Source organism: Vombatus ursinus, unplaced genomic scaffold, assembly GCF_900497805.2.
Source record: "Vombatus ursinus unplaced genomic scaffold, bare-nosed wombat genome assembly UNPS02014813.1, whole genome shotgun sequence".
Taxonomy (NCBI): domain Eukaryota; kingdom Metazoa; phylum Chordata; class Mammalia; order Diprotodontia; family Vombatidae; genus Vombatus; species Vombatus ursinus.
In genome coordinates, this window is record NW_020954591.1 from 34550874 (window position 1) to 34563958 (window position 13085).

At 38.4% G+C, this 13085-nt stretch overlaps 1 pseudogene; it reads right to left on the bottom strand.

Moving 5' to 3' along the window:
* Positions 1-7869: 7869 nt before the first annotated feature.
* On the bottom strand, positions 7870-8686 carry LOC114054504 (annotated as a pseudogene).
* Positions 8687-13085: the final 4399 nt, after the last annotated feature.

Here is a 13085-nt window from a genome sequence, read left to right on the forward strand (position 1 = left end):
AGAACAATTTTTTTATTGAAAATGAGATTAACATAAACAATTCCTTCAACCACTAGTAAATTTGCAAGTTAAGAGAGAAATGAAAATTACCTTGAAACCCCTTACAAAGTATGTGACCTTACTCAATATTATTGGCAGTTGTAAGAGAGTCATTGAAACACTGGAAAATCCAGTAGTTTTTAAACCCCTTGTTGTAGTACTCTACTCAGCCTGGCCTTAGAGCAGGTATGGAAGGGTGACTTAGAGGACCAGGCTTAGTCCTTATTCTCTGGCACTCTCTTTGCCTTAGAATGCAGATTATATAATTACTATCAATACAACCAATGCCTCCACAGAGAGTGGACCTGTACCCTGAAAGATATGAGTCCTGTATGAGTTTAAAGAAAGTAAAGCATGTTGGCTATGGTAAGTGGGAATAGAGACTGGGGCTGAGTTGAGGGGCTGGGATGGGTTGGATACAGGACATCACAAATGCCTAATAGTATTTGCTTACTTGAAGGCTGTGGGTTTGAAGGGTGTAGTAACTAAGGCTGGGGAATAGGAGGTCCTTTTAGAACAGACCAAAGGGAGTAGGAGTACGGCCTCTAGAGAATCCAAGAGATTCCTAAGAGATCAGAACTCTTATTTCAGGGCTGTTCATTTACTTTGGTGAGTTCTTATAGGAGGGTGGGAGATTGTCCCATTCCCTAGGATTGGAATTCTAGGACAGAAAGGTTATCACTCTATCTTTTTCCCTTCCTTGTCACCAGCCATCACAGCAGTGACAACACTGGGATGCCAATGGAATTGCAGGGTAGGCAGTACTTAGAATGTCATTTTTTTCAAATACCAAATGCTTCCAACATTAAGACCTCTGCAATGAGCCTTACGAGCCAATGTCAGGTCCTTCTGCTATGTCCTGCCTAATCTCTAATCTTGAACTCTGTAACTATATACATGTGTGGGACAGCGACTCTAACACTATTAAACTCAGAGACTTCTCAAGGAAGCAAAAATTATTCTTTATTACAATCTTGGGAGAAGGGGTGTCTACTTCTCCAGTACACTACCAGCAGGAGAGAGGCGAGGCACAAAGGACAAAGCAATGTTATATATCTTAATGCAAACAAGAAACTCCCACCTGCCACTATCCTTTACTCCCATTGGCTGGGAGGCAGGCTTACATTCTAGGTGTGAAAATCTTTCCCATTCCCAAAGAACAAGGAAACAGGGTATAGCCAATCCAAACACACATGTCCTTACTTAGTATACCTAATGCTGATGTGGCAGTGGCAATCAGGAGGGGGTTTAGGGCCGAATTCCTATAAGTTTATTTTAAACTTATGGCCTGTTCATTCTCTCAGAGCCTATCTCTAGTTTCGAGACAGTCTTTTCATCACCACCCTGAGAAGTCTTCACAGAGGTTATATCTCATTCAGTCCCCCCTCTCATTTCATACTGTCTGAAGACTTCTCACACCATTGTTGACATAGTTCATCAACCAGCTTGTCACCTAGTTTTATACTATCATACCACACCCCCATTTTCATAGTCCTTGTTTCCCTATCATTATTCCCCAGATTTGCTGAAACCTGCTCCCTTAAAACCCTTAATTTAACAGATTCAGAATAAGACACATCACTGTGAAAAGTCTCATTGGTACTTTCAGTCATCATCTTTATATTGCCAGAGCCTGCCCTCTGAACTCCCACTGTGGGTCCTACTGGGATAATCTTTAGTGAGATTATCAGTCATTGTACTAGTCCCTTATTGCATGGAAATATACAACATCCTACGGCAGTTAATATTCTAACCATCCCTTTAATTAATTATCTGTCTCAGAGTTCTCTGCCAACTCCTCAGCTAAAAGTGGTTAAACCTTGCAATGCCTTAGTGATGGTTCCGTCTGGGGCTGTGCTACCGGGCAACATTTCATCAGGGGATTTTGGGGACTTAAAATAATATAGGAGAAAGTGAATGATGCATTGACAAATTAAAAAGGGGGCAGTCCCCTTATTAAGTACAGATACAGGGACCTGAAGGTAACAATAAATTGTCCATTTAAAGCTTCGGAAGTCTCTTCTCATACAGCTGTCTGACATTCTGGACATCATCTGGTGAAGTCCTCTGGTCCAAGTGCCGTTTAAACAGTGTCCAGCAGAATCTCCTCCTGCAGAGATCCTCCTTCTTGTGTCCACTCTCTCCTACAAGATTGATCTTAACACAATTTTAAATTATCTTGCCAATAACCAGGGCAAATAATGGAAGTTAACTCAACCCCTATGTCTCCACTATTACAAGGTCAAAATTGGAACCTTGGCCAATTGTCATATTTTAAGAAACTCGAATTAGAAAAATTAGAACCTAGCCTTAGACTCTGAATTACTTCTAGTTTTATACCTTACATTAGTTCATTATTCATTCCTATTCATATTCCCCATCAGGAGGATGAGATTCCACTAAGGAATTACTAACACACTCCAATACATAGTAGTTAATTTAAAACCAGTACAAATCAAATCACCTACAAATAGATAATACTTAATTAAAATGGATGCTTCTTTCAAGGCATTTACAAGATAAGTCATAAGTTATTCCTCTTTTAACATTAATTGTAACAAACTGAGACAACTAAGTATTAACTAAGTAACAGAATAATATCCTACTTCCACAATCTCTTGGCTACTTATCCCCTAATGATGGGGTATGGGTCGAAGCCAAGACCTTTGCCCCTGGCCCCAGAGAGAATCTGACTCCCATCTGTCTATGGGCCCCAGAAAACCCTTATCCTTCACTTAACTGGCCTATATGGTTTATCTCCAACAAACAACCCCCCTGGCTGAAAGACGTGGGCTGAACTCCTTCTGAAGGAACCCTTGTGCTGTGACCCTGGAGTTCCAGCACCTCCAAACCTGCAGACCTCATCATAACCATTATGAGAAATTAAAGGATCCCGACTTATATAGGAATATACTAGTAACAGATGTCAAGACTGAATACTGTTCTCAAATTCCAGGCCAAATAACTCAATCTTATACTTGCATCTTATTATAATAACCTCAGATGTTCCTGCATCAATCTATTGTCTAATAGATTCGATATTTATGCTTACAAACTTATGATTGTAGGAATTTGCCATGAAAGAACATAACTAAAGTAAGGGAACAATGCTTCCCTAGATTCATGTCAATTCCAGGCAGAAGTTACATATATATGACCAACTGCATTGAGCCAGGCTTAAAGTCTGCCAGGTGTCATAGTGGGGAAATTGAGTCAGGAGAATCCTACCTCAGCCATGCAGAGAAGTCGTTCTCCCGACCTTCCCATGAGAACACCCCCTTGCAGCTCATAGATGCAGCTCACAAACCTCTTTGCAGATTGCTGACGTTATGGGTCAGTAGCTCAATCAGCTCCTTGTTAATCATACCTGGAGTTAGACTCAGAACAACAGTTCATTACCAGTTTCCAAGGTCTTAGATAGCAAATTCTCCTCATCAGAGCTTCAGGTGTGACTACAGTTTCACACTAATTAGGGAACATCTCCAAAGTGAGCTCTAAGTAGTTTGCATAACTTCCTACACATATTCTGGTTCCTAATGACATCCTGAGTAAAATCAGATTTCATAAACGTAAGAATGCTCTTGATCAGCTTTAACTGTCGACACAGGAAGGGGCATTCTTAGCTCACTCAGGAAGAAAAGATCAATTCAGGTTTTTTGGCCCTTGTTGGGGCTCAATTGATCTTAAATGATTATTACCATAAAATTCCTAGCTACCTAATTTCTTTAGTCCAGAGGTATCTGCAATGGGCCACTTAATCAGTAAGAGTTCCATCTCACAAAACTCCTGCACAGGATTGATAAGAATTGAGATTTTACAAAATCTCTTTCTTTGCATAATTATATAGTTTCTTCACACATGCAAAAATACTTCCACCAGTACTTCACTTAAACAATAACTCCAAATAGCTTAGTTAACAATTTTAAACTTCACAAGTGAGAGTCAAATAATGCTAAAACTTTCCCTTTAAACATAGACAAAACTTTGAAGTTCTTATTTCTTAAATTACAGTATTTAAAAGGAAATGTTACAAAATGGGATCATATAGAATGCCCCAACAGCCCCTCTCATTCCTTTTTCTCTTTTCTCTGAAGGCACAATTCTTAATCTAACATTCCAGATCTTAAAATAAATTGCCCTTCCAACAACATAACTAGTACAATTGCTTACCAGATTACATCATATAAGAAAATTCAGAACTAATGTAAGCAGTATATTAAAAACTTGAAACAGACCCAATAAAAGTCTTTCTTTCTTTCTGGACCCCTTTACCAGGTCCAACATTATCCTGGGGCCACTCCTACCCCTCTAGACTGGCTTTTTTTTTATTATCTATGCTAGCCCATCATTGTCTTTTACTGGTCTGATAGCTCGGGCTACATCCAGATTCACAATTCAACCTCAATGCCACTCCCAATCTAGGCACTTGGTCAAAGGTGGCCTAGAGCCTGGCCCATATGGCCCATCCCCCAACAAACTTGGTCTTTAGCCTAAAGAAGGCCTGGATAGAAATATACATATATATATATATATATATATTTAATTTCTCATTGAGGCCCTGGTATGAGAGACTACCTCATTAATTCTAAGTATATATCAATAAGGTTTTCACAATAAAATATTTTTGTAGCACAGGGCATACATTATAAAATTATTTCCACAATTGCAATAAACTTTGAAACGACCCATTATCAACTTAGATGGATGTACTTCTAAGTCACTTTGTACAGAAAATCATTCATCTCATCATTAATATGTTGAGACTATGACTTCAAACCACTATACATTTTTATAATAGTCAAGCTTTAAAATAAATCTGTTATCATAGTCTTATAACCAAATACACCTCACTAGGTATTTAACAGTTTTCAAATTATCTCATCTTTATCACTAAAAGACCCACTGCAGGTCAAGAGTTACTTTAACATCATTTCTACCTCATAATGGTCCCTCAGATTTTACAATCTAAGAGTTTTAGAAAAATACAATACAGTTTAGAAATACAGCAATAACTTAAACAATAAACTTCAGATAACATCAATTGCATTTCCATATTATCACATATAGAAATGATCTCTCTTATTACTCCTATTACACTTTTAACTTTTTAACATTAACTAATAATGCCACATCTCATAACAACCATTGTTATTTTTTTCATAGAATAGTAAACTTAAATCCAATCAGATCTGAATTTATAATCACTAATGATAAACATTTAAAAACATTTTTGTTTTAAATCCAATACTCTTGGCTCTTTAAAAGGAAATATTTTCCACAAATTTATATATTCCCTTAAAAAAGACACATGGTGACAATTCCTGCTCTAAATTCCCCTTTTCTTTCTCGTCTTTCCCTTCACATTCAAAAACTTGGCCAGAGTTAGAATGTAAAAATAGAGAGAGAATGTTTTTTTCCCAAGGAGTTTTCCAAAAGCTTCCAACCCTTTTTACTCTCAAACCCTCTGTTCACACTGTTCATGCAAACAGCTTATACTTTTCTTTCTACCCAGACTCCTTTCATTCCTACATGCTTAAACTTTCTTGCTTTTCTTTCTGATGGACTTTGACCAAAGTCCCTTTAAAACTGCACATATCTTATTTCTTTTTAATTCTGACCTGACACATCAAAGATCCTCCTCAACTCGCCTTTTACCAATCATATAACCTAAATAATAAAGTATTCATCTCTTTTCCTCTCTCCCATCCACCCGCTCCTCTGAGGCTGCTGTATTTAGAGAGGGAGAGGGGGAGAGAAAGAAAGAAAACATTTTTTCCAAGCAATAAATCCAGCTGCGGCTCTTAGAAGCTACACTGGCTGGCTAGGATTTTTTACAATTTACAGGGTTTCAGATTACATAGACACTTACATAGACAAGTGACAGACAGAAACAAAGTCACGAAACAAATCCTGTTTATATTTTCTTGTCCTTTTATGTTTTGATAGTGCACTTAATTACTCAATCTGTTCCCTATATTTTTGGTAATTCATGTCAATCGTTAAACCCTGCCCTTAAGGGGCTGTCTTCCGGAATATCAAATGGCAGCTTCTGACCTGCTATTTTAGACTGTTCCTTGCCCATGATTTTTCTACTAATGAGCAACACACAAAGGAATTTGGTCGGGAGAATTGGCTCTCATCCCTGAGTCAGAAACTGACTCAACAATTACAATTAATCACCAGAAGAGGTCGCCCTCTCCCCACAGTCACCCTAGTGCTCCCTCAATGTCACCAGAAATTTGGCCGGGTGGAGTCACCTCCAACACCTTGAGTCAGGGGCTCAGCAATTAATGAATTTGGTCTAGGGTTGTCACCTTCCCTCCAGGTCAGAAACCTACTGATAAGGAGACATGAGAGTCACTACCTCTTGGGCTGTACACGTACAACTTATGTGATGATCCAATGCACCTTAATCACTGCCTGTAGCTGACTTCACAAAATCTGGTTGCTGCCCTACTTTCTTTCATTTTTGCTTCCCCGAGTTTCCTCTTCGAGCTCTCACCCAACTGCAGCAAAAGCACCCTAAGTCTGGCCTGAGGGCTGTCAGAGAAATCTTCAGTGGCGCGCCAGCCCCCAAGGTCCAGATAGGGATTTCGTTCACAAGTGGGCAAGTCTTGATGGAACCTCCAAAACTGTGTGGGACAGCAACTCTAACACAATTAAACTCAGAGACTTCTCAAGAAAGCAAAAATTACTCTTTATTACAATCTTTCAAGAAGGGGCCTCTACTCCTCCAGTACATTACCAGCAGGAGAGAGGCGAGGCACAAAGGACAAAGCAAGGTTATATATCTTAAAGCAAACAAGAAATTCCCACCCCACCACTATCCCTTACTCCCATTGGTTGAGAGGCAGGCTTACATTCTAGGCTCCAAAAATCTTTCCCATTCCCAAAGAACAAGGAAACAGAGTATAGCCAATCCAAACATACATGTCCTTATTTAGTATACCTAATGCTGACGTGGCAGTGGCAATCAGGAGGGGGTTAAGGGCCGAATTCCTATAGGTTTAGGTAATTTAAACTTATGGCCTGTTCATTCTCTCAGAGCCTACCTCTAGTTTCGAGACAGTCTTTTCATCACCACCCTGAGAAGTCTTCACAGAAGTCATATCTCATTCATACACCTCCCTCAATTCTCGATCTCAGTTTATACCCTTAGGATGAAGGGAGACTTTCAGAAGGTTGGCATCTTTCAACCCAAAGCCCATGGGCTTTTATATATAAGGGAAGGGGCTTCCCTTTCCTTATTGAGACCTGACAGACTCAAGGTTTGGGTCCTTTCTTCTCTCTGTCTCTGCTGCCTATTTTCTTTTCTTTTCTTTTCTTTTCTTTTTGCACATTGTCTCTTTATTCAGTTACTGAGATACATTTCCATAATTTAGTTCTCTAAGAACAAATACACCCAGTGACCAACAACTTATTGTCATGTCCCCAAGTACATCTGAATAGCTCTATTCCTTACAATCAACTTGATCATTTACATATTCTGTAATCCTTTACACTTAATTTTACAAGAATTTCAAACTGCCCCTAGGTTATGATACGTCTTTTATCAGGGTACTTATGGAGAACAAAAAGGAATCAGATTGCTTGATTTTACATATTTATTCAGAAGGTGGTCAGCTTTGGATAAAAATTAAAAATGAATGTTCATAGGCAGTGATTTTTCACATGTAATTCTGTCTTTTCGAAAGTTCAGTTTACATGGTAACTTTTATAATTATGAGATTACTCATATATGAAGCTTTATGTGTTCAAATATTTTGCATTATGCCTGATTATTTATAATCGTTACATTTTCACATTAACGTTAACAAAAATTTTAAAAATTCATTGTTCATTAACAAAAGTTGCAATGAAATAGTGTTATGATCATATCCATCTTGTAATCTAAAAACGACTGAAATTTTCCATTCTGCATAAGCAGCTATAAAGTTGTCAGAAAGTAATTGCTCATCTTTAAGGAACTGATCATCTTTGTCTTGATTGATTAATAAGTCTAACTGAGAATCTAGATAAGACTTCATAAGATGAGTAGCACCATATGCCTCCCACATACTTTGATCTGATCCTAAATACCCACTGAAGGCCTTTCCCCCCAAGAACAGAGCATTGGATTGCAGATTGGAGAGAATGCTGACATGGACTTCTTGTATTTTCTGAGATTGTTCAAAGCACAATCAAAGCTCCATGGCCTCCTATAGAATGGCCAAAAATAGGTATCTTCTCTGGATCAGCTGGAAAATTGGCATTTATCAGCTTGGACAGCTTGTCTATTACATAAGAGTACATCCTATAGTTGGTTTTGCAAGGTTCACCAGTGGCATTCGTGTAAAAACCAGCACTAGTACTAAAGTCCCAGATGTCATCTTCTCTTTTAATATTGCAGCCTCATGGACTGGTGTCTGGTACAACAACAATGAGGCCATGTTCTGCTGCGGGTTGGCAATAACCAGCTTTTGTGATAAAGTTTTGTTCTGTGCAAGTTAAACCAGACAGCCAGTAAAGTATAAGACATTTTCAAGTTTCTGCCTTAGGTAATAAGTAGTTCCAAATTTCAATTTGCATTTAGTTCTACACTGTCATGCTCATATACTTTCTGAAACCCCTCAAAGCACTTGTTGCTGAAAATCTGTTTCAAGGCCATAGTTTCCTTGCTATTCACTTGCTATTTTTTCCTGAGCACTGACACAAGGTGATTGACAGAAAGTGTATGATCCTAGGTCAATGTAGGTGGTGGTAGAGATGAGAGAGGGCAGGAAGAGCTGCCTATTTTCTTTAATAAATATTATGTGAATTGAATACCACAAAATCAGATTTTAATTTTTGTTCCATTCCATATCCAGCCCACCAATCTCTTTCTTTGCCCCCCTTGAAAAGAAATATTTTCCCTACACTTTAGACTTTAGGTTAGGGAAGAGATAAAGATATACAGAGAACAATGGAGTTAGAGAGGACTATTGAAGAAGGCATGCTAATCAGTAAGCAAACATTCATTAAACATGTATTGTATGAAGAGTACTGTCCTAGGTACAAACTTTAGGAAATAACAACAATAAAAAAGGACAAAACCTCTGCATTCAAGATGCTATAATCTAAGTGGAAAAGTTAGTCATAGTCCTGTAAAATGACCTAAGAACATTAATATGAGATACATCAATTAGCACCAAATTAGATTACAAAATCTAAGACAGTTGATTCTGAAGGGACATAAAGCAAAGAAAGTCAGGAGGATTCTGAAGCTAGAAGAGAGAATGAGAAAAACACAGAACAGAGCTACTGTTCCAGACCTCTAACCTCTGACATCTACAAGCCCTGAAAGTAGAAAAACTTCCCCAGAAGGGTATTTTTGAGTTGATGGGTTTTCCTGGTTTTACAACAAATATTCATCTTGGACTAATCCCTTACATTCAAAAACCTCAGGAAACTCAAAAACACAGCAAGGCACACAAGGACCTTCAGAGGAACATTCACAAGATAGAGAAGGTAGACCCAACAAAGAGAAAGATGAAGTTACCTATGAATACCTGACCCTGAAGATAACTATAGCATACAGTTTGCTATACCATAGGACCACCCTCAGCATAATAAGGACTAGTTTCCAAATACTACTAGTAGAAGGTTCTGCTCCTACTTGCATCCATCCATCTATCCATATGTATGTATGTATATGTTGGCTGAAATAGGACCAGCAGGGGACAGAGATTAGAGTACCCTTCAAGGACTACTGGCTTATAGCTTATGCTTTCCTGCCCCCACAGTTTAACTCCACTACCTTCCTTGCTATGCTAACACTATAATCCCACACATACCATAACATTGACGCAAGATTGGCAGTCGGCACCAAAGGTATGTGAATAATAATAATAATAATATAGTAACAATAATAATAGTAACCACCTATGGAAAAAGCTAATATAGAAGAGCAGAATTAAAAGGCCTTTATATTTCTAGACAAAATTTGTACATGAATGAAGGCAGGCATTCCAATTCCCACATACCGATTCTATCAAAAATCTAACAATCACATGAGACCAAATAAGGATCAAGAAATACAATGAGAAGCTACAGTAAGCGACTTATCCCAGCACTTCACAAAAAGTCAGCCAGAAGCTTACTGGTGATAGGAAAGGGGGCTTTGAGGATTGACGGTGCCAACTCAAACAGTGCCAACCTGACAACCTGGTGGCCAATCAGTGGAACCAGAGACAGGGCAGAGATACATGAAATCTGCAAGGCTCTATATCCAGAGGCATTGAAAGCAGAGTACTCTCCCAAGAAAGCCCTAGTGTGGTCAAAAGCTCAAAGTAAGATCATTGGAAGTGACCAGGAACAGCAGCCACCAATCCGGGTGGGGTGGCACATAGACTGGGAAACCCTGGACCAAAAACTCCAAAGTACTCAGCCTATCCTGAAGTGCCACAGAGGGCTCTGAAGACTCTGTACTAGTAAGCTCAAAGATTCATGGGAACCTAACCCTGGGATATGAAAGTCAGAGTAGAAAACCACATGATCAAAATTGAGTGCACATGTTTTTGTTCACAGATGATTTTGCACTCAGTGAAGCCTCTGAGGCTGAGATACAACTGAGTATGGATTGATCCTCTGCTGATTGTGCTAATGTTGGCCTGAAATTTTAAGCAGAAAACAGATGTTCTCCACTAGCCAGTACTGTACCATCCATACATGGAACCATTGACTATAGCAAGTGGAGAAAATTTGAATGCTATGGATAAGTTCACTTGCCTTGACAACATATTTTCTAGGCATGTACACAGAGATGATGCGGTTGACACACATGTTGCCAGAGCTAGCTCAATGTTTAGGAGACTCCAAAGGAATGTGTGGGAGAGAAGAAGTATTAGACTGCCTACCAAATTGAAGGTCTACAGAGCCATAGTGCTGACCTCATTGTTGTTTGCCTGTGAAACCTGAACAGTATACCAGCACCATAGTATGAAATTGAATCACTTCCATTTGAGTTGTCTTAGGAAGATTCTGAAGATCACCTGGCAAGATAAGGTACTGGACAATGAGGTCCTTTCTCAAAGTAAATTGCCAAGCATTCAAACCCTACTGCAGAGAGTGCAACTCTGATGGACTGACCATACTGTTCAAATGACAAATGTATGTTTGCCTAAAAGACTGTTTTACAGAGGACTCACACAAGGTAAGTGCTCAGATGGAGTTCAGAATAAGCAACACAAGGACATTTTCAAGGTATCTCTAAAGAACTTTGGAATCAAGTGTGAAATATAGAAGACACTGGCACAGGACCGCCCAGCATGGCATCAAAGAAGGCACTGTGCTGTATGAGCAAAGAATCTACAGCTTGGTAAAGGAAGCACAAAAGAAGGAAAAAGATAAATTCACTGAAGAAAATAATTCTTTAAAAAGTAGAATTAGCCAAATGAAAAAGAAGGTACAAGAGCTTACTAAAGAAAATAATTCCTTAAAAATTTAGAATTGGGCAAATGGAATCTAATGACTCCATGAGATATCAGGAAACAACAAAACAAAATCAAAAGAGTGAAAAAAATAAAAGAAAATGTGAAATATCTCATTGGAAAAACAACACACTGGAAAATAGATCTAGAAGAGATAATTTGAGAATTATTGGACTACTTAAACATCATGGTGAAAAAAAGAGCTTTGACATCATATTTCAATAAATTATTAAGGACAATTACCCTGATATCCTAGAACCATAAGGTAAAAAAGAAACTGAAAGAATCCATCAATCACCTCCTGAAAGAGATCCCAATTGAAAACTCCCAGAAATATTATACCTAAATTCCACAGCTCCCAGGTCAAGCAGATATTCCTACAAGCAGCCAGAAAGAAACAATTCAAATAAGATGAAGTCATAGTTAGGACAACACAGGATTTAGCAGCTTCTACATTAAAGGATCAGAGGGCTTGGAATATAATATTCTGGGGGGCAAAGGAACCAGGATTACACCAAGAATTACCTACCTAGCAAAAGTAAGTATAATTCTTGAGGAAGAAAAATGGATATTTAACATAATAGAGAATTTCCAAGTATTCCTGATGAAAAGAACTAAACAGAAAATTTGATTTTAATGCAAGACTCAGGAAAAGCATAAAAAGGTAAACAGGAAAGAGAAATCATAAGGGATTCAATAAGGTTAAACTATTTATATGTCTGCACGGGAAGATGATACTTGTAACTCCCAAGAACTTTATCATTATTAGGGTAGTTAGAAGGACTGAATGGATGTGAATTGATTATGATAGGATGATATCCTAAAACAACAAAATTCAAAGGTGAGAAAAGGGATGCACAGGTAGAAAGAGGAAGGGAGAGGCAGAATGGAGTAGATTATGTCACATGAAAGAGACACCAAAAGAGCTTTTTCAGTGGAGAAAGGATGGGGGAGGTGGTGGGCAATGCTTGAACTTAATTCTTATTGGAATTGACTCAGTGAGATAATAACATAACTCAGTCAGATATAGAAATCTAACTAATCCTAGAGGGAAATAGGAGGTGAGGAGGATAAGAAAGGACAGGTTGGTAGAAGGGATAAATCATGTACCCATTTTGTCCTTACCTTGGTATATAGTGTGATATATTGGTCTATGCCTTCTGTTGTCGTTCAGTTATATTCAGTTGTGTCCAACTCTTCATGGCCCCATTAGGAGTTTTCTTGTCAAAAATACTGGAATGATTTTCCATTTCCTTCTCTAGCTCATTTTACAGATGAGGAAACTGAAGCAGAGAGGGTTAAGTGTGTTGCCCAGGATCACTCAGCTAATAAGTATCTGAAACTGGATTTGAACCCATGAAAATGAGTCTTCTTGACTCCAGGCCCAGTGCCCTATCTGCTGAACCATCTAGCTGCCTGGTTTCTGCCAAACTCCTTTTCAGTTTTTCCCGCAATTTTGATTAAATAGTGATCTCTTACCCCAAAAGCTGGGATTTTGCATTTCTCAAGCACTAGATTACTATGGTTATTACCTACTATGTCTTGTGTACTTAATCTATTCTATTGATCCACCACGCTATTTCTTAGCCAGTACTACAT